This window comes from Lithobates pipiens, unplaced genomic scaffold (assembly GCF_037356315.1).
Source record: "Lithobates pipiens isolate NorthernLeopardFrog02 unplaced genomic scaffold, aLitPip1_a1.2 Scaffold_3, whole genome shotgun sequence".
Lineage (NCBI taxonomy): Eukaryota > Metazoa > Chordata > Amphibia > Anura > Ranidae > Lithobates > Lithobates pipiens.
Window position 1 is genome coordinate 19,086,104 of NW_027507790.1, and position 22,216 is coordinate 19,108,319.

A 22,216-nucleotide genomic window follows, 5' to 3' on the forward strand; every position below is an offset into this window, starting at 1 on the left:
TTAACCACAAAGGTGTTGAAATAACAAACTGAAATGGCTTCAGTGCCGGCTCCTTCCTCACATATTTGCAGTGGGGGAAGGAATAAAGGGCTCAGCTTTCTGCTCATTAACAAGCAATGCTTTAGAGGGAATGAATAGCCATTTCAATGATTTTTTTCATTGTTAGTGTAAAAGCTTAATGTGAATATCAATGCGCGTGAATACTTTTTTTTTTTTATCTCTTTTTATGTGTGGTTTGTAAGTACATACATACATGAGGTAGCCATATTTGCTCCATACATAGGTGGGCACTACTTCCTGCTTCCTAGTGCTACACGGTCATTGGGCTTACTTCTCCACTCACAAGGAAAATCTAAACTCAAAGGCAAAAATGCAATATATTGCAACTTATCAGTCCTTAGATGTGGTGATATCATTCATTTCCTTTTTTCGGCTTCTTTTTTTCTTTATCTTCACCTGGAGATCCTGCCAGTAAGATACTTTGTGTCCTATGATGACAGTTCTCACTCATTCTACTGTATCAGGAGACCAAAAATGTGATTAGACTACAGAATTCTTTACCTCTTCTATTTTTCATAAAATAGAGGGACATGGTTTTGTATTCCTAAAGCCCCATACACACTATCAGATTTTCTGATGAGTTTTTCCTTCAGATTTACAAAAACCATATAATATGAGGTCAAACCTTAGGAATTTCAATGTGTATGTAATCAGGCAGGCCCTTGCACTATATGGTTTTGGTAAATCTGAAGGAAAAACTAAGCAGAAAATCTGATAGTGTGTATGGGGCTTTAAGGCCCATACACACGATCTGACTTTTTGACAACAAACATGCAAATTAGCTGTTTTGGAGCAACATCGGACTGTGTGTATGCTCCATCGGACAAACTTTTCCGGTTTTCATCAGACTTTTGTTGGCTGTGCGAATGGACAAACTTTTTGACAACATAAGTCCAATGGAGCAAAGTCCGATCATGTGTACACAAAACCATCGGACTTTTGTACAAAGTACAAACACGCATGCTCAGAACCAATGCAAAAGATCAGACAACAATACAGAAGTTGACCAAAGGTGGGGCTGGAGTAATTTAATGTCCTCTTTTGAAGTGTTGTAAGTATGTTGAAAGGTCACTATGTTCGTGATTGTTGCCTAAAAAGTCTGATCGTGTGTATGCAATACAAGCTTACAGCCAATCCCCTTTGTACAAAAGTCCACTGGAAAGTTTGTACAAAGTCCGATCATGTGTATGGGGCTTAAGAGATAGCCCAGAACAAATATAATTGATAACAATCAGAGCAAGCAGAGGGCACAGACAGTTATGAGCTCTCAATATTTTTGGCAGGATCAGCTGGTATTTTTTGAACTTACAGTGCCTTGCAAAAGTAACCTGGAATTAACATGGTTTGTTTGAGGATTTGCATAATTTAATTTACAGAACATGCCCACAACTTTGAAGATTTTTTTAGTGTGAAGCAAACAACAAATATGACAAAATAACTGAAAAAGTCAGTGTGCATACCTATTCCCCTCCCTAAAGTCAATACTTTGTAGTGCCACCTATTGCAGCTATCACAGCTCCAAATCGCTTTGGATAAGTCTCTATGTGCTTGCAACATCTTACCACTGGGATTTTTTCCCATTGCTCCTTGCAAAACTGCTTCAGCTCCTTCAAGTTGGATGGTTTGCGCTTGTGAATAGCAATCTTTAAGTCTGACCACAGATTTTTGGATTGAGGTCTGGGTTTTGACTAGGCCATTCCAACACATTTACATGTTTCCCCTTAAACCACTCAAGTGTTGCTTTAGCAGTGTGTTTGGGGTCATTGTCCTGCTGAAAGGTGAACCTCCATCCTAGCCTCAAATCACACACAGAGTTGTACAGATTTTGCTCAAGAATATCCCTGTATTTAGCACCATCCAACTTTCCCTCAACTCTGACCAGTTTTCCAGTCCCAACTGCTTAAAAATACCCCCACAGCATGATGCTGCCACCACCATGTTTCACTGTGGGGATGGTGTTCTTTGGGTGATGTGATGTGTTGGTTTTGCGCTAGACATAGCCTTTTCTTTGATGGCTAAAAAGTAAAATTTTAGTCTCATCAGAGCAGAGCACCTTCCTCCATACATTTTGGGAGTCTCCCACATGCCTTTTTGCAAACTCAAAACATGCCATTTTGTTTTTTGCTGAAAGTAATGGCTTTCTTCTGGCCACTCTGTAATAAAGCCCAACTCGATGGAGCATACCGCTTATTGTCGTCCTATGTACAGATACTCCAGTCTCTGCTGTGGAACTCTGCAGCTCCTCCAGGGTTACCTTAGGTCTCTGTGCTGCCTCTCTGATTAATGCCCTCCTTGCCCAGTCCATGAGTTTTGGTGTGCAGCTGTCTCTTGGCAGGTTTGCTGTTGTGCCATGTTCTTTCCATTTGGTTATGATAGATTTGATGGTGCTCCTAGGGATCATCAAAGATTTGGATATTTTTTTTATAACCTAACCCTGACTTGTACTTCTCAACAACATTGTCCCTTACTTGTTTGGAGAGTTCATTGGTCTTCATGGCAGTGTTAGGTTAGTGGTGCCTCTTGCTTAGGTGTTTCAGCCTCTGGGGCCTTTCAAAAAGGTGTGTATATGTAATGACAGATAATGTGACACTTAGATTGCACACAGGTGGACATCATTTCACTAATTATGTGACTTCTGAAGGTAATTGGTTGCACCAGAGCTTTTTATGGTCTTCATAACAAAGGTTTTATGTATGTATTTTTCTAACTTTACTTCACCAACTTAGACTATTGTATTCTGATACATCACATATAATTCAGATTACAAAAACATTGAACTAAAGGCTGTAATTTAACAAAATAGGTAAAAAGCCAAGGGGGGTGAAAACTTTTGCAAGGCACTGTATTAAATGGACAGAACTGGACACTTGCTAAGGTCAATTTTACCAACCAAAACTGGGCAAATAAGAGAAGTTCATTGTGAGGATTTCAAAGGCATGTGCATGTGCAGGGGGCCCCTGCTACCTGGGCATCCCTTTGTGTTGCGCCCCCCCCCCTCCCCCCTACAGTGCTGCTGGCTTCCCTCATCCCTTTCCCCTCTTCCTCTCCCCCCCATTCCCGGCTACTGCAGGGGGTGTTTCAGAATGGAGAGCGGGGAAGGGGCTAATCAATGTGTAATTTCCTTCTCTAAATTAACACAGTGAACATGCTCACTCACTGTGTTCAATCATAACTGCAGCATAGTAAACTGTGTGTGTGTGTGTGTGAAGCATGCTCCAGTTTGTGAATGAACAGGAAGCCACTCAGCACAGAGCGCTTCCCAATCATTCACTGTCCCGCACAGCTGAGGCTGCAGAGAAAGGCATGTGTGTTTGAGCTTTGGGGTGCACATATATGGAGGATTTACCTACAGTTTAAGATTGGCCATACATGGATCAAAATTCCAGGGACCAGCTGAATTTCGATCCATGTATATGTAGGCTGATTGGACACAAGTTGATCTATCAATTGACTTGCATAGCCTTTGAGGTTTTTGCGAATGATCAGTGCTGCCGGCTATAGCCGGCAACATTGATCATTATATTCTGATGTCGGGGAAGGCTTTCCACCAACAGAAAACAATAGCACAGCTGGAGTTATTCCCCTATCCACCTTGAATGTGTGGATTAATGATTAATGTAGGACCAGCCAAAGTCAGCCAACTCATTCAATACATTAGATTCTCTTTGTGACTGATATCTTATCTCAGCCTTTCCTAAGAAAAATATGGGGCCTGCAATTTCTGATCTTCTAAACATGTTAATTGCCTGAATTTTGTGCTGAACTTCAGACTTTAAGGCCTTGTTTACATGTGGTTCTGACCTTGGAGATCGGCACTTCTTTCCGTAAATCGTGCCACTGGCGGTTAAACAACTTCCTTCTCCAACACATACCTGCCAAAACAGAAATAGAATCCGCGCTACAGCACTATTTCCTAGAAAACGATACTCCTGATATATCCCCCTCAACTCTTTGGGAAGCCCACAAGGCAGGGCCTTGTTTAAGGCAGGGCAAAAAGGGGCAGCTGCCCTGGGCCCTGTCATTGTTGTGGGGCCCAAAGCAGCTGCCCCTTTTGCCCTGCCTTGCCAACTACCAGAGTTTAAATTCCCTTGTCCCTTGAAGTTTTAGTCCTGTGCTGTGTACCAATATATCAGTGTGAAGTGCTGCTACTAATGCTGCCCAGCTCTGCCCTATTGTTGTGTACAGATGACTCACCTGCAGACAATGTGTTTACATTTAAATAACCGTCATTCATATGCAAATAGCGGCAGCATTTTTATGTAAATAGCTGAGCATTGATGTATAAATAAAGCCGGCATTTATATGTATATCATGCCCCTCTGCAGTGAGGGGATGATGTACTGTAACTTCTAGCAACCAATCAGTGAGCAGTATTACTGTACAGTAATCTCTAGCAACCAATCAACAAGCAGAAATAATGTGCTATAACCTCTAATGTGTGCTGTAACCTCTAGCAACCAGTCAGTAATTGGTAATGATATGCTGTAACCTCTGGCAACCCATAACAATCACTGCCTGTTCTGATGCAGTAAACTGATTTTAAGTCTAGCTGCTATTTTTTATATGTCTCAGAGCAGATGGAGAGTGAAATTACATGGGGGGGCCCAAGAAAAAATTTGCCCAGGGTCCAATCAGAACACCCACTAACTCCTACAGACGCCAACACACTACACAAGGCCGCCGCACTGGCGGCCTTATATAGTGTGGGGCGTGTACTACACAGCCTGAGCTATGATTGGCCAGAGGCATCCTGCCTGTGGCCAATCATGGCTCTCCTCGCTTACGGCGCTGTGATTGGCCAAGCATGCGGAGTCACAGTGCATGCTTGGCCAATCATGAGCCAGCAATGCACTGCGATGGCGCAGTGCATTGTGGGCCATGAGCGCCACACGAATTTGGCGCGAACGGCCCATAACGTTCGGAATTCGCCGAACGGGCGAACAGCCGATGTTCGAGTCGAATGTATGTTTGACTTGAACATGAAGCTCATCCCTACAGGCAAGGGACAACATGAGGCGGATCACTGATTTAATAGACGTGGTGAACAGGGACGGTATAGATACATCGGTCCTCGGGCTGAACCACCTGGGCAGGCCCTTCCTGTTCACCATGTTGGAACATATGGGGTTTCTGGGTCCCTTTTTACAAGCCATCCGACATCTCTACACTAACCCCACATCCCAAGTTAAGACTCCCTTTGCCCTGTCCTCTGCTTTCCGGATAGCAAACGGAATGCGCCAGGGGTGCCCGCTCTCACCACTACTATTTGCACTTTGAGTCGAGTCCCTGGCGGCATCCATTCATAGAAACCCAGCTATCCACGGAGTCCCGGTGAGGGGGAGGGAGTTCAAACTAGCACTCTAGCAGATGATATAATACTTACTCTAACCCAACCCAGAATATCACTCCCCAATCTACATGCGGAACTAGACCTCTATAAATCCCTCTCCAGGTACAAAATTAACGCAACAAAATCAGAAGCACTCCCCATCAACATTCCAGTTGAGGAGGTACAGCATCTACAGCAATGCTTCTCCTACCACTGGAAGATGACAGCCCTGAAATACCTGGGAGTTCAGATGACACCAACTTACACTACCCTATATAGAGCCAACTTCCCACCTCTGTTTCAGTCCATAAGGGGCCTCTTGCAGAAATGGAAGACACACCATATCTCCCTTTTGGGGAGGGTGGTCTCTGTTAAGAGGACCATACTCCCCAAACTCCTCTATCTCTTCCAAACACTACCTATCCCAATTCCATACGCGGATCTGAGAAAACTGCAGGCAGACTTGGTACGCTTCGTCTGGAATTACAAAAGACATAAAATACCATGCTCAGTCCTGACAGCATCACGTTCCGATGGCGGACTGGCGTTCCCCGTTCTAGTTAAATATTATCAAGCCACCCAACTAAGTGCCTTGACCTCCTGGTTTCCCCAAAGATCATATAATAGGTGGACAGAAATAGAGAAGATATGGCTTGCACCTACCCACCCAAATAGCCTGCTCTTGAACGCAAACGTAGAGGTACACTCTGCCCAACTTTTGGGACCAATGCATCACCTTAGGACGCTCTAGCGTAAACTGTTCAGAGTACATGGTCTGAGCGCAGAGAGATCCCTACTAACCTCGTTTCTGTACAACCATAGGATGCCTGCAGGACTCACTCATCAGATGTCTTTGCCTTGGGTGACGTGGAATTTATTCCACTTCGGCCATCTAGTGAACCCTTGCACACGCAAAATGCTCTCATTTATAAAGCTCAAGAAAAAAATTGACATACCCCGCCAGGAGTTTTATGGCTACTTGCAAATAAGGCACTATGCCAAATCCTTTGCCCCGAACCTCCAATTTTCAACGCCAACGTCATTTGAGAGTATGGTGCTGGAGGTATCTGGACGCCGAGGCTTAATCTCAGACATATATAAACTGTTGAACTCCTACTTCTTCCCTGCCCAGGGTAAACATATGTACATGCATCGCTGGGAAAAGGCATTGGGCGAGGAGATCCCAGAGGCGACATGGCAGACGATCTGGTCTCAGGCGGCAAAGAGTTTGTTCTGCACGCTTTGCAAGGAGAACACCTATAAAATTCTGTACTTCTGGTACCTGACTCCAGACGTCCTCCACGCTATTTATCCCTCCAGCTCAGACAGGTGCTGGCATTGCCAGGGGGCCAGGGGAACCCTGTACAACATTTTCTGGGCATGCCCCAAGATAGTGCCCTTCTGGATGGAGGTACAATCGTTACTGTCCTGTCTCCTGGGAGTTCAGGTGCCCTGAACCTCAAAATCATTCCTCTTGGGAGTTTTACCCCTACAGATTTCTAAACATTCCAAAAAGCTGCTTAGACATATTCTAATTTATTTAATTTTTATTAATATTTTCACCAATACAAAAAAAAATAATTTACAAGACCGGGGTGGCGTAGCCTAATACATTCCAAGACATAAGACAAAATATGATTGAGTAATGGCGTTGACATAGCATAATTCACACTTAAACCTAAATGTTAGATATATTGTTGACAAAGAAAGAAAAAGGGGGGGGAGGGGGCGTCGTCCCCACACCCAGACACTCCATCCAGGAGTAGTGTTATGGGGTGGGGGGCGAGGCCTCCCTCCCCCCGCCCAGCGCCAACCTACCCCCTCCTTCTCTATCCCCCTTTCTTACCCTGCTGCGATCAATTTGCTGTTTTATTGAAAATTTTCCATACGTAACTAACCATATTATACTGTATAGAGAAGGAAAAAGAAGATACCAATAACGTACCAGGCAGGTTAGTGCGCTGAAACTGTTATGTAGCGCCTACTCATCGATGCCACCCCTTGATGCACTTTCCCCCCCCTACCCCCCCAAACCTCCCTACCACCCACCCCACCTCGAGCGCGCAATGCCGGCAACAACCGTCCCAGTCACAGCCAGACAGCCACCTCCGTACGGGCCAGAAGAAAAAAAAAAAAAAAAAAAAAGAAAAAAGGAGGGGGCTCCGCATAAGGAGGAGGGGAGGAGAATCCTCCCTGCCATCCGCCGGGCGGGTACTAGGCCATCCATATATTGACCTCACTCCAGGGGGAATCCCATATCAGTCAGCCAAGGATGCCATAATATCTCGAATTTTCTTAAATTATTTAGCTTTATAAGCATTACTCTCTCGCACCATATTAGAGAGTTAATTGCGTTGACCCATAGTCCAGTATCCGGGGGGTTCCTAGCTTGCCAATTAATTGCTATCAGTCGCCTAGCTTGATATAGGCACTTCAGGACAGATGGCTTGATTGGCAGAGGAATATTAACCCCATCAAATATCCCCAGTAAACAGGCCCTGGCCTCAGGTTTCAGGGTGGTCTTAAAGGCTCTATTTATTTTAATGACTATTTCTAACCAATAACTATATAGCTTTGGGCATTTCCACACCATGTGGAGGAGATCCCCCGGTGCCCCACATCTAGGACATTCATCCCTAGGTTTCCTCCCCATTTTCCATAACTTCTGGGGGGTGTAATATGCCCGATATATGAGGAACAGATGGGACACGCGCTGCGATGGAGATATAGAGGCCAAATGCCCCTGTTCAAGCGTTTTAGCCCACTGTTCCCGAGATATCGGGCCGAGATCCCCTATCCAACCCTGTCTACTCTTGGCTGGGCCTTCACCTTTCAGGAAACTGCCTCTAAGCTTCATATATAGGCACGAAATCTGGCCTTTTGCGTGCCCATGATCTATAAGGGCCTGGAGCAGGGGTATTTCAGTTCGCTCGATAGTGAGTGACCCATATTGGGCCTGGATTGCATGTCTCAGTTGCAGATATTTGTAAAATGACCTATTAGGGACATTGAATTCCTGGCTGATAGTTTCAAAAGATTTCATTACGTTCCCCTCATAAAGATGTACTATTCTATTAATCCCCTGGCTATCCCATTCCGGAGCTTTGTCGACCTTATTTAGTTCAGACAGATGACGATTACACCATAGAGGAGTATAGGTAGTTATTCCCGCATATCCTAGCTTGCGCTTTGCTTGCTGCCATACCTTCCTCATTAGAGTATTAGTGGGGCAGCTATAAAAAAGGGCATTAGCCTCCAGGGCTTCGGGGACCAGTTTATGGGGTGCTCCCATCATCATCAACTTATGACCTATAGACCCCCCTCTTGAAGTCCTGCCCCTGTTAAGTGCTGGAGTTGGGCGGCCAGGAAGTATGCACCCAAGTGTGGTATGGCCAACCCTCCCTCCGCGACGGGCAGCTGCAGCGTATGCAAGCCTATCCGAGCATGCCCCTTTTTCCAAATTAATTGCCGAATGAGCGAGTCCATGATTTGGAACCATTTCTGGTTGATCCAAATTGGAGAGTTGTGTAGAATGTAAAGTATTTGGGGTTGCCAAATCATTTTTACTAGGCTGCAGCGGCCCGCCACCGAGAGAGGGAGGCCACACCAACTATTAAGTTTCGTCTTCATTTTCGTCAATAATGGTGCCAGATTCTCGTTGGCATATTGACTTACGTCCCCTGATATCCAGATGCCCAGGTACTTCAGCTTAGTCACCAACTCCAGGCCTGTTATCGTTGAGGGGGCCCCGTGTTCCCCATGCCGGAGCAGTGGTAAAAGAGCTGATTTGCCCCAATTGATCTCTAAGCCCGATTGTTGACCGAACTCGCCCATCAGATGGATCACTCTATTCAGGGTAGAATCCACATCGCCGATAAAAAATAGGAGGTCATCCGCGAACAAGGCAATTTTTTCCTCGGAACTACCCCGCCGAAAACCCTGTATGTCCGGGCAAGATCTTACCAGGGCCGCAAGGGGCTCCATGGCCAATACAAAGAGGAGGGGGGAGAGCGGGCACCCCTGCCTTGTACCTCTTTCCAGTTGGAATGATTCAGAGGTTTCAGTACCCAACTTGATTTTGGCCCTAGGTTTGTTATACATTAATTTTATCCACTGGGTAAATAAGGGGCCAAATCCAAACCTCTCTAGGACCCTCCACAGATAGCCCCATTCCAAGCTGTCGAAGGCCTTAGTGGCATCGAGTGCTAGGATGGCCCCCACCCCCTCATTATCTCTAGGTAATTGGACATTAAGGAAGACTCTTCTAATATTAGTGCTGGTCGCCCTACCCGGGATAAAACCCGACTGATCTGGGTGTATGAGTTTGTGAATGTATGTGTTTAACCGAATTGCTAGTACTTTGGCTAGTATTTTAATATCCGTACATAGCAGGGATATCGGCCGATATGATGAAACTTCCTGGGAGTCCTTTCCCTCCTTCAAGATTAGAGTAATATTAGCCTCACGCATCGAGTCGGGGAGTTCCCCTGTCTCCAATGCGTGATTCAATATCACGAGGAGTTCCGGCAATAGGACCTCCCCATAGCGTTTATAGATTTCTACTGGAAGGCCATCTGGCCCTGGGGATTTATCGTTAGGCATTGCGGCTACTGCATTCCTTAATTCTTCCAGCGTAAGTGGTAGCTCAAGGGATAATTTATCATCCGTTGATAAAGTTGGTATTGCTGTCCGAAGTAAAAAATCAGTCGCCGAATTACCTTGTCCCTGGATGACAGATTTATATAAAGTTCTATAGTAGTCATGGAATACCCTCATAATTGCGGAAGGGCTGGAGACAAGAACGCCTGTAGGAGACTTGATTACCTGGGCTACTGTTGGCGCACTGTTAGTTTGAACCAGGAGAGAAAGGGTTCTACCTACTCTCTCTCCTTCGCCAAAGTAATGCTGGCGCTGAAAAATCCGCCTGTTCTCTGCTTTTTTTAGGAGGGCTATTTTATAGACTTGTTGGCTGTCCAGCCATTCCCGCCGGCTTGCGGTCGATGGTGCTGCTATGTATGCTTGTTCTGCCTGGGCGACCTTATTTCTCATTGCTAAGTCCTGGTCTCGAGCTTTCCTCTTAATAGTTGCCACTTGTTGTATTAATGTGCCCCTAATGTAGGCTTTTAAGGAGTCCCAGACCGTACCCGGAGGGGCAGAGCCCCTATTTATTTGAAGAAATACTTAATACTTAAGTAATACCAGCCAGCCCGGGTTAATCCTCCACTCTCTTGGACCTGGTCTAATACCTAGAGACAGTATCATGGACAGGGGGGAGTGGTCAGACACCCCCCTTACTCCGTATTCTATCTCCTGGACCACCTCCGCGGCTGCTTTATTGCCCAGTACCATATCAATTCTTGATAGTGTGCAATAAGTGCTGGAGAGGCAAGAATACTGTCTTACTTGAGGGTGACGTGTTCGCCATAAGTCATTTAAACCTATTTCGGAGATGAAGCCCTGCAAGCGCCCCATTTTGGTCACCAATGGAGCAGGAAATCTATCCATATGCGGGTCCAGCGTTTCGTTGAAGTCGCCTACTACTATACATGGGACATCTGGTTTATCTAGACAGAACGTCGTCAATTTAACCATTACTTCCAGTTTAAAGGGAGGGGGTATATAGATATTGGCTAAGATGCATTGGCGCCCGGACAGGAGACCAAACAAAAAAACAAATCTTCCCTCTTTGTCGATAGAGGACTCTTTGCACAGAAAGTCCGTGCCTCTTTTAACAAGAACACTCACCCCTCTTGAATATGTTGTATGAAAAGAGTGGTAGTATGCCGAAAACCTCCGGTTCCTTAACAATGGGGCTGTACTGGGGGTTAGATGTGTCTCTTGAAGGAAAAGCAAGCCGGGACCTCCCCTTCCTGTTTCCAGAAAAACTGCTGCCCTCTTTTTTGGGTCTCCCAGCCCCCTCACATTCCATGATAAGATGTGTACACTACCCATATATGCTGTTAGTACTCAAACCGGACGGGACAGGGGGGAGGGAGAGGAGGGGGCCCGCCCTCCCACGACGGGCCCACTGTCCCTCCCCCCCCCCCCCCAATTCCGTTGTATCGGCTATACGCGCTCGAGGTGTTCCCCTTAACCCTACTACCCACCCATTCTCCCCCCCCTCCCATCCCCCCACCCCCCCCCAACTTCCTGAGCAACCCCTCCCCCCCCCCTCCTCCTCCCACCCCCCCACCCACCCATCAGGGTATCCCCTGGGGGACGCTATTGTGGCTCGACTTTCCATACTCCCCAGGACCCTGGACACCCGACTCCGTTCCCCCCGCTCTCCCAAATAACCCAGGGAGCCCTAGGCTCCCCGGAGTGTCTCACCTCGACCCCACTCAGTACCCCGCTACCAATGCAACCTAGGCTCAAGCTAGCAAAAAAAAAAAAAAAAGAAAAGAAAAGGAAATGGGAAAAAAAAAGGGGGGGGGGGAAGGGGAAGCGGCAGGGCACGTTCGATGAAACATCCTCGATGCTTAACCATTAAGCGTTACTAATAGTGTTTACACTATGTTGCAACATACCTGCCATCTCCCTTTCTCCCTTTCTCCCTTTCTCACCCCCCCATGCTAATCAGTGATCTTATAGAACATACCACATACTATCATGATAAAAATTCCCCCATACTGCTCAACAAAGTTATTTCAAGTGCAGATATTATATAGAATTAAACAGTGCGCTCTTGCATCCCAAAAAAACAGGGGGGGGGTGTTCAATGACGCCCCCTCCAAGACTTATGTGAAGTATATAGTGATATTTGCATTGTATTGTGCGATTTATACCAACATTTATGCTAACACCCTTACTCACCCCTCCTTTCTAAAAAGTGCGAATTAGTGCTAAAAGACATTATAATCCCATACCTCAAACTAAATCTAGCTAACATAATAAGTATTCTACATCTCTAGAATTGTTGCTCGTGCAGGTTTTATACCAAAAAAAAAAAAAAAAAAAAAAAAAAAAAAAAGGAGGAAGAGGAAAAAAAAAAAAAAAAAAAAAAAAGGCTCCCAGGGAGCCAGCCCTGTTAGCCAGTCCTAGTGGTTGCAGAATGGCTAAAAATCACTTTTATGTTCCTCCAGCCACCTTTCCACTTCTCCTGAGGTGTCAAAGAAAGAAGTTGAGCCCAAAGCGGTTATTCGTAACCGGGCAGGATACAACAGTGCATAATTTAACTTATATTGACGGAGGGTTCGCTTGATGGGGATAAACTCAGCTCTCCGTTTCTGTAGGTCTGGCGAGAAGTCTGGGTAGAATGAGACCCTGGATCCTTTGTAAAAAACATCGTTCAGCTCCCTGGTCCTGCGTAGCAAAATGGTGCGATCATTATAATTCACGAGTCTCAATATCAGAGGCCTGGTGCGGCCTTCTGATAGATGCGGGCCTGCGGGGACTCTATGGGCCCTTTCAATAGCAAAGAGAGTGGTAAAGGGGGTGTTACCCATAAGTTCCCTGAACCAATTTGCCAGAAAATCTATGGGGTTAGACCCCTCGCTTCCCTCTGGGAGGCCAATCAGGCGAATATTATTCCTACGGTTGCTATTTTCCAGGGCATCTAGTTTTGCTGACTGTATGGCTGATTGTTTCAATAGCACATTTATTTTTTGCTGTAGTGGAGAAAAATCATCCTCGATCGTGCTTAATCTCCCTTCCAGGATCGTAGTTCTTGCTACTGTGTTGCTCAGTAGTTGGCCCATAGAGTGCAGTTCAGTTTTAATACTGGCTAGCTGGTTATCGAGGCCGCCTATAGACGCTTTGCATTCATTAACTGCCTTCAATATATCGCGCAGTGTGGGTTCATCACCCTCTAATGGAGGGGATTCCACCGGAGCTACTATATTGTGTGCTATCTTGCTTGCTGCTGTAACTGCATCATGCATCTTGCTGCCACTAGGGGATCGACCTGGATTAGATGCTAGTTGAGTGATACTTCTCCTTTCCGTAGTACCCCCCTGTGTCTTTGTTTGCCCTGCTGGCTGAGGGGGCCCTTTTCTGGTAGGGGAAGTTGCATGGGCAAAGCGTTCCAGTTTTGCTACCGCAGTAGCCGATGCCTGATTTGCTTTCTCTTTAGCAGCCCGGGTTTTTTGGTTCCCCTCACCAATCATCCCATCCTCGTTGGCCCGCTTACTAAGCATGGTAGAAAAGCGGCCAATAATAGTGGTGTTGAGAAATTACGATAAAGTCGCCCCCCAAGAAACTTAGTTTTAGCAGCGTGATACAAGTCCATACGGTGGAGCAAAAGAAGTGGTGCGGTGGCCCCAAGCCAAGGGGGCAGCAAGGTAACCGTGCAGGCTGGGCATGGACTCAAGAGACTATTCCCCCAGCAGTTTGCCTGCCTCTAAGTGCTATATTGAATTTGCATAGATAGTTTAACAGGGTTCATCACGCTATAGAAACAGCAATACCAAAAAAAAAAAAAAGGGAAGGGGAGACAGCCGTTTCAGTAAGTCCCGGAGGCTCCAAGAGCTTGGGAGCCTATATCATCCAGCAAGCAGGCTTAGTGTGTAGTAAAACTAGGCAAATGTATTTGAATGTTCGTATGGGCATTCCCAGATACTGCACCCTCCTCCTTGCTTGCCTCTCACCCCACCGCTCGCTACCGCTTTACCGTTAGCCTAGGTAGATGCCATAGGCTTCTTCTTCGTGGATTGCTGCGGGCCGCCGCCTGGGTCTTCTTAATGCAGGCTACTGTCACTGCTCTCAGCGCGTCCCGGGTCAGCTGGAAGAGTTCCTTCGGGCTCCCGCAGGCTCCCTCGGCTCGGCTCGCTCCCGATGACACGCCTCTGATGACGCTGGAGCCATGCCGGCACGAGCTCCCGCGAGACCCACCGCCAAGCACCGCCCGGCAGTGCACGACGAGCTCCGGAGCAAGGCGACCGGGGCCGCCACGTCACGCACAGAATCCAGGTAGGAACCCAGGCTAAACGCCACCTCCACCAGCGGGGAGATTCACTTGCATGGAGGGAGAGCAAGGGGAGGCTAGGAGCGGGCGTCCAGCGTTCACACTCTCTCACTCACTCACTCCCACATCCGACCACGCCCCCGCTGCTTAGACATATTCTAATGGCTGCAAGATGCTTGATTGCCCTAAATTGGAAACAAACTGCCCCACCCTCTCAGACGGATTTGTTCACCAGAATAAAAGATATAGAATTAATGGAAAAAATGACAGCTAGATTAGAGGACAGGCTGGACTTTCATAACCGAATTTGGGAGGATTGGCACAGGCAAGAGGATCCGCCCTGAGCAGACGGATGTCCCACACTTCCTTCCCTCTCCCTCCCCCATCCTACTCTATCTCTCTTCTAACTACTGCTCCTTCTTTCTTTTCTTCTTTCTGGAAGCCACTGAACTCTAAAGCAGAGTCCACGTGTTGACTGACAGATATTATGTTGTGCATGCTGCGATTCATCAATGTTTGTATTACGGTTCAATATTATTTGATTCCTGTTGGTTATGTTGCAGTTGTACTGCAGTTTACATGTTACAATACCAATGCTCTGTCAAATTGTCCGCATCTTTGATTAATAAAAAACTGTTAATTGAAAAAAAAAAAGAGTGGGCCTGTGTGCAAGATAAAATGTAGCCCCCAGGCTCGCACAGAAAAATGTGGGCATGGCTTAAAGTGGTTGTAAACCGTTACAAACCACTTTGACCTACAGGTAAGCCTAGATTAAGGCTTACCTGTAGGTCTAAGAAATATCTCCTAAACCTACACGGTTTAGGAGATATTTTCCGAAAGACAGGCACCGCTGTCTAGACAGGCACCGCTGTCTATGGCGCATGCATGGTCCCTGATATGCGAGATACTCAGCCCCCCTGCCTGTTCTCTGGAGAGCCAGGCCAGCAGCCTCCCCGATCTCTCCCCCTGCTCAAAGATCCGCTGGGACTGGGTGAGAGAGGTGCGGAGGCAGACAGCCTCTCTAGTCAGGGCCTGCAGTTGCGCATAGTGTTGGCAGACAAAGAGAGCCTCCGCACATACCGCCTCCCCCTCAACCCTATTCAGCTCCGCTCTACATTCCCTGCGTATTCTGGCAATGATGGTCTGATAGTGTCCCCTCGTCGTAGCCTTAAAGGCATCCCACACAACCGTGGCCTCTGCCGAGCCCGCATTTACCGCCCAATAGCTATTCAGCTCCGTCCTGAATTGAGCATCCATAGCGGTATCTGAAATCCAGAACCTGGATAGCCACCATAATCTAACAGCTGGTCCCAGGGAAAGATCCAACGTCAGGAGCAAAGGTGCATGATCCGATATTCCCCTGGGCAGTATTTGTATGTCCAAGACCCTTGGAAGGACTGGACCTACTGCAAAAACCAAGTCAATGCAAGAGAATGTCTTATGGGAGGCACGTAAATGCCCGAGACCTGGGGTGTCTCCACCTCCAGACATCTGTCAGGCCAGGTGTCCGCCCATTCAGCCAGCCCAGGGCAGTGGTGACCCCCTGGTGTCAGTCTGTCCATGTCTGGGTCAGGAACCAGGTTTAAATCACCCAGGATAAGAGCATTGTCAGAGGTGAACTCGGCCACCTTGCTAGTGATTTGATTCAGCACCAGCAGGGAGGCCGGCGGGGGGGCAAGTATAATCCCACAATGGTCCAGGTCATTGAGTAAATTGTTGCGTGAACAATAACATACCTACCGTCTGGGTCCAAGGCTAGATCCAGGAGCTGGAAGGGGAGGGACTTAAATACTAGGACACTTACACCCCTGGCAAAACTAGAATGAGTGCAGTGGTAATGGTATCCTACCCAGGGTTTTTTGAGGGAGAGAAGCCTGCTCCCGATGAGGTTCTTCTCCTGGAGTATGCATATATATGGGTTATAAGCTTTAAGGAATTGGAACACCAGAGACCGTTTAACCGGGGAGTTCAACCCCCTGGTGTTCCATGAGAGGATGTTAAGAGTAGGCATGGACTCTGGGGGCAGTAAAGAGATCAGGATCATTGCGGAACCCAGCTCCCGGGTTGGACCGCTGGGCCCAAGGCACTCATCTCTGAAGACAATGCAACGCTGAGATATGATATGAGATAAGATTTTTAGTATACAAATAAAACAAAACTAAACTAAAAACATTTGTATAACCCCAATAACCATAATGAAAAGAAAAAAAAAGGGAAATAAAAATCACTGGCCCCGTTAGGGGAACATTCAACACCCCCCCCACCCCACCCAATCCCCTTAAACTGAGGAGGGTATACATTCCAAACCTGGACAGCTCGCCGGCTGCAACAGGGGGTCCATGCAAGAGGCAAGTTCCGTCCCCCCAATCTTCCTGGGGGGGTTAGGCAGTAAATTGAGTGGCTCACCAAGCGTGAGACTACCGCCAGCCCAACGGAGGAAGCTGTAAGGGACACTGTTCCAGGAGAAAAAATAAAAACAAAAAAAATTAAAAATATGTGGCATATCCCTTCAGTAGAAATGATCCAAGGGAAAATGGTACACATAGTATGAACCCCCAGGCTCCAGGAGCGGGGCAAAAAAAGGGCCAATAGGAGCGGCCAGTCGCAACATTCTCCTGACCATGTCACTTGTCAGGGGTACCAACTTGAACTACAACCATCGGGGAGGTTACTTCCAATCCAGTAGGAGTAAGGGTGTCATCCAACTCTTGCCATATGGTCGATCAATGGACCAGCGGCAGCGAGTCAATCCAGGTAGATGCCTCCCTGGGGGTGCTAAAGAAGCGGGTCGTTTCGCCGTCCTGGACTCTTAGACAGGCCAAAAAAAGGATGCTATATCAGATGTTACGTGCTCTCAAAGCCGCTTTAACATGGTCAAAAGATTTCCTGAGCTTTTGAGTCTCCACCGAATAGTCAGGGAAGATCATCAACCTGGCATTCTGAAATCAAAGGTCCCCGACAATTCTAGAAGTGTGGAGAATTTCATCTCTGTCTCTGAAATTGAGGAGGCGGAGGATGAAGGTTCATGGAGGGGATCCAGGAGGCCCCCGGTTTAGGCGGTATGCGGTGCGCCCTTTCCACCGAGTAGTGGGGCGACAAACGGGCATCAGGGAGGAGGTCATGCAACATACCCTCCACAAAACCCGTGGGGTTTTCCCTTCAGCCCCCTCCGGCAGGCCAACAATGTGGATATTATTGCGCCGGTTCCTATTCTCGGCATCTTCAGCTCTGTACTCCAGGGCCTTGAATTTGGTTTGAAGGGTGCGGAGTGCTGCTCGATGTTCTGACACTATATCTTCAGTATTGCTCACCCTATGCTCGGTCTCAGCGACTCTGGATCTGAGTTTGTCTATATCCTGTCTGATGAGACCCATATCCAGCTGCACAGCTTCTATTTTTGCCGTTAGGGTGGTTTGACAAGTGGCGATGGCCGCCATGACCTCCGCCAGCCAGGGAGGCTGGAATTCTTCCAGGTCCATGGGGCCCATCTGGGAGGCTCTGTGGGCACTCCGTGTAGCGCGGGTCTCCTCCTGGAGGTCCGTGGGAGTCTGGGGGGTCCAGCTGTGGCGGGAAAGTCAGTCGATTACCCCTTTTGTTAAGTTTCACGCCAGAGGTACGGCGCCTCATTTAGGTGGCTAAGGCCCTCGCTGTTTGTATATGGCTTGGGTGGTGTAGAGCAGGTTCAGGTGGGGCCAGGGGGTAGGAGGGGGAGTCACCGGTATCAATTGGGGCCTCTTCGGTAAAGCTTCCTTCCTACCGGCAGTCCCCGGAGGCCCCGGTCGAAGAAGCCTGACGACGGCGGGCCTTCAAAAGAGGGGGACAGAATAGTCCTTCGGCCCAGCCCCACTCCACAGGGACCGCCAGGAGAAGCCGCGGCCGCGGCCTAGTCACACCCGGGAGGCCACTATGTGCTCCAGGGGAGGGCCAGCATCTGCCAAAGAGTAAAGATCAAAGCCTCCTGCTGCTGCTTGTAATGTTCGGGCTATGGAGGGGACCACGCTACAGTGCAGGCGGAGGTTGGAGCCTCCGTCCGGGCCACAGGCCATCAGGAAAGGCCACGGCTGTGGCCTACTCACCGCCGGGTATCTGGATCCGTCTTCAGGGCTGCCAGCATCCACCAGGGAAGGGACTGCTCCGCCGCCGTGCGTGGTCACCGGGCTGCGGCTCCGTTCGGCTCCACCGGGAGCGACGGGTCACTTAGCTGCGGCCTAAGTGCTCAAGGGGGGCCGCGGAACGTCCGGAGGATTTGCAGCACCCCCAAAGTTCTCTCATAGGTCCCGATCTTGTCTACCCCCGGTCCTGACTCTTTGGAGGGGTTAAAGATAACGAGAAAAGCGGCCCCGGATCCGGATGATTAGAAGAAGAGTGGAGCTCACTAGATTAGCAGCCACTTACAGTGCCATCTTGGTCACGCTCCCATATTTGTTTACAATTTAATTTTGTATTATCTATTGCAATTTTTTTTTCATTAGCCCTGTTGGGGGGTTTGGTGACATATCAGGAAACAGACCCCTGACATCTCCCATTTGAGACCGAGATAGGGACTGGGGACAGAGATTCCCAAGTCTCTTTCTCAGCAGCTTCAGCATTGAAGATGAATGAACAGGAGACAGCCACTCATGTTAATTCATAAACTGAAGCAGAGTAACACACAGTTTACTATGCTTAGAGGACACAGGAGCAATTGGTAGCGATTGCTCTCTATGTCCAATTCAGAAAAGGAAGGGGACGGTAAATGACATATTTACCGGCCCCTTTCCCTGCTCTCCATCCGGACATCCCCCACAGCAGCAGGTGAGAGAGGAGAGGAGGGAGCCAGCTGCTGGGGGGGTGAGGGGGCAGAAGAGGACAGGAGGCTGGAGAACATGGGGGTTGGAGGAGTAGGAGGACGCGGCGGACATTGGGGGGATGATTGATGCGGCACTGTGGCAGGGGAACAGTTGCGAGCACCGATCTCCCTGTATTGCATTTCAGCTGACAGCCGTGGGAGGGAGAGGAAGAGAAGCGGCTGTCTGAAAAGCCATACAGGGAGATCTGTGCTCACAACTGTCCCCTTGCCACAGTGCAGCACTGATCACCCCTGGCTGTCAAGAGACAATCATCCATGTGCCTTTGATTATGTCATGTATGACAAAACTAGTAGGGTGGAGTCTATGTCCAGCTACAACATGCTACTTTGATCCAGATATGCAGATTTTTATGTAGGAACCTTTATTCATGTGTTGCACTTTATTTGACCTGTGGAAACTTTTAAAGCATTTTTTAAATAAAACCACCACGGTTTTACACTATGTGGTGAATTTCTCCCCTTTTTTCATATAACAGTCACGAGAGAGAGTGAACAATTAGCACTGTTTGCTGTGACGTTATCCTCCTTCTTACCGTACATATAGTAGATGGTTCCTTCATGATGTGTGAATCCATGTCAGACTAGGCTCCTATAATGTGGAGTCTAGGTATCCGGTAAGGGCACATCTTGTACTATCATGGTGGAAGGTGCACTTGGGTGTATGGTCGTCCATTATCTTTGGACACGATTGCAATGATTTCATCACATTTATTTTTATATCGACACCTTTATGAACTGACCATTGTCACTTATATTTGTATGCATTTATTATCACTCACATAGCGTGGCAATTGTTGATTTAGAATCATCCATGTGCCCACATGCCAATTTGATAGAGTGATTAAGGGCTCATTCACACCATACATGCATGAAAACTGATGGGAACTAAAGGGAAATCATGCGTGTGAGTTCTGTACCCTATTCACACCAATGTTGACGTCTGGTCACCTTTTTTCATGCAGAAAAATGCATACCTTTTGCAGATTCCTGCACAGAAAAAATCAGCACATTGTGCTGTGAAAGGGGCACATAGAAAACCATTGTTTTTTTTTGTGCCCTTGCAGATTGCTTGTAGAAAAACTGACGTCTCTGCACCATGGTTGTGGTGCAGCATGCTTCTGCATGATTATGGGACACAAAAAGCCCCAATCAAACTGGATAGAAAAATCTGATCTCTAGAACTGTTAAAGTTTTTTCCTGGTTTCTTTTTTTTTATTACTTTTTTTTGATAAACTGTACTAAATCTTTTAATTCATCATTCAGTTCTGATGTCACCACTGACTGAGTTCTGGTGTTCGACTGCAATCGTATGGATTGCTTAGAATCTAACATTTATCAATTACTTTAACCACTTAAGGACTAGAAAGATTTTCCCCCTTAATGACCAGGCCATTTTTTGCAATACAGCACTATGTCTCTTTAACTGACAATTGCGTGATCGTGTGACGTTGTACCCAAACAAAGTTGATGTTCTTTTTTTCCCACAAATAGAGCTTTCTTTTGGTGGTATTTGATCACCTCTGCGGTTTTTATTTTTTGAGCTATAAAAAACAGAGTGACAATAAAAAAAAAAACATTTTTAACCTTTTGCTATAATAAATATCCCAAATAAAACGGAAAAAGAAAAAATGAATTTCTTCATCGGTTTAGGCCAATATGTATTCTTCTACATATTTTTGTTTAAAAAAAAAAAACTGTATATTGATTGGTTTGTGCAAAAGTTACAGTGTCTACAAAATAGGGCATAGATTTATGGCTTTTTTATTATTTATTTTTATTTTTACTAGTAATGGTGGTGATCAGTGATTTTTAGTAGGACTGCGACATTGCGGCGGGCAGTTCGGACACTTTTGATACATTAATGGGACCAGTGATATTTATACAGCGATCAGTGCTATACAAATGCACTGATTACTGTGTGAATGTCACTAGTGGGCACTCAAGGGGTTAAATGTGTTTCCTGGGAGGTGTTTCTAACTGTGGGGGGATGGGACTGACTGGAGGAGGAGAGAGATCGCTGTTCCTAATCACTAGGAACAGCCGCTCTGTCTCTCCTCCCCTGTCAGAATGGGGATCTGTCTGTTTACATTGGCAGATCCCCATTCTGGCTCTCTATGGATCGATTGCGGGTGGCCGGCGGCATCGTGGCCGTCGGCCACATGCATCGGCTCCAGCGTCACACTGCGAGCGCGCCCCCTAGAGCTCTTAAAGCGGGCAACGTACAAGGACGGTGATTCGCCCAGAAGAGCCAACCTGCCGCAGTACAACTGCGGCAGCTGGTCCTCGAGCAGTTAACGTGATAAAATTGTAAGACTGTGATAGTTGCATAAACTTTTATTAAATGAAAAAAATTTCAATAGCAACTCAAAATAAATAGTAATTTCACCATATTAATAGGCAAAGATCTCATAGTTGTATGAAAACTTTGCTTTCTGTAATATCAATATGTTAAAAGCACTTATTTATAATTATATTATTTTAAACACTTTTCTTTTGGGTTAATTTGCATTTAATTTCATGTGCAATCTTGTACAAATATGTACAAGGTGCAATAATAAAAAATAACTCCTACCAGCTGATTAACTACTAAATGATCATACTGTTAAAATCTGGTATCTGGTTGTCCAGTAAGCGATATAGCATTAATACTTTGGATTATTACCCATAGCATGCATATTCTAGCTAGTGTGGGTTAAAAAAAAGCAAATGAAAATTCTGATTAGTTGCTTCAGGAAACACGGACACACATGTTTTTGTCAGCTTTTTTAAAATCACTTAAAGTGTTAACTACTTCTGTATTGACTTGTATGGTAACTGTACTGTGTTCCTTTATTTTGTAAAGCACTAAGCAAAATGTTGGTGCTATACAAATCCTGTATTATAATAATAATTATTATTACTTATTTTATATGTAAAGCTGGACCGTAATGCAGGGCTCAAGTCCTGTGGGAACGCATGGGAACGGAGTTCTTGTACTTTTTCCACAACAGGAACTCAGTTCCCGTTAGCAGCCGTGTCCTGTAAGACTTTGAAGTATGCGAGCTGTGTGGCAGGTGGTACACCAGCAGCTGTCGAC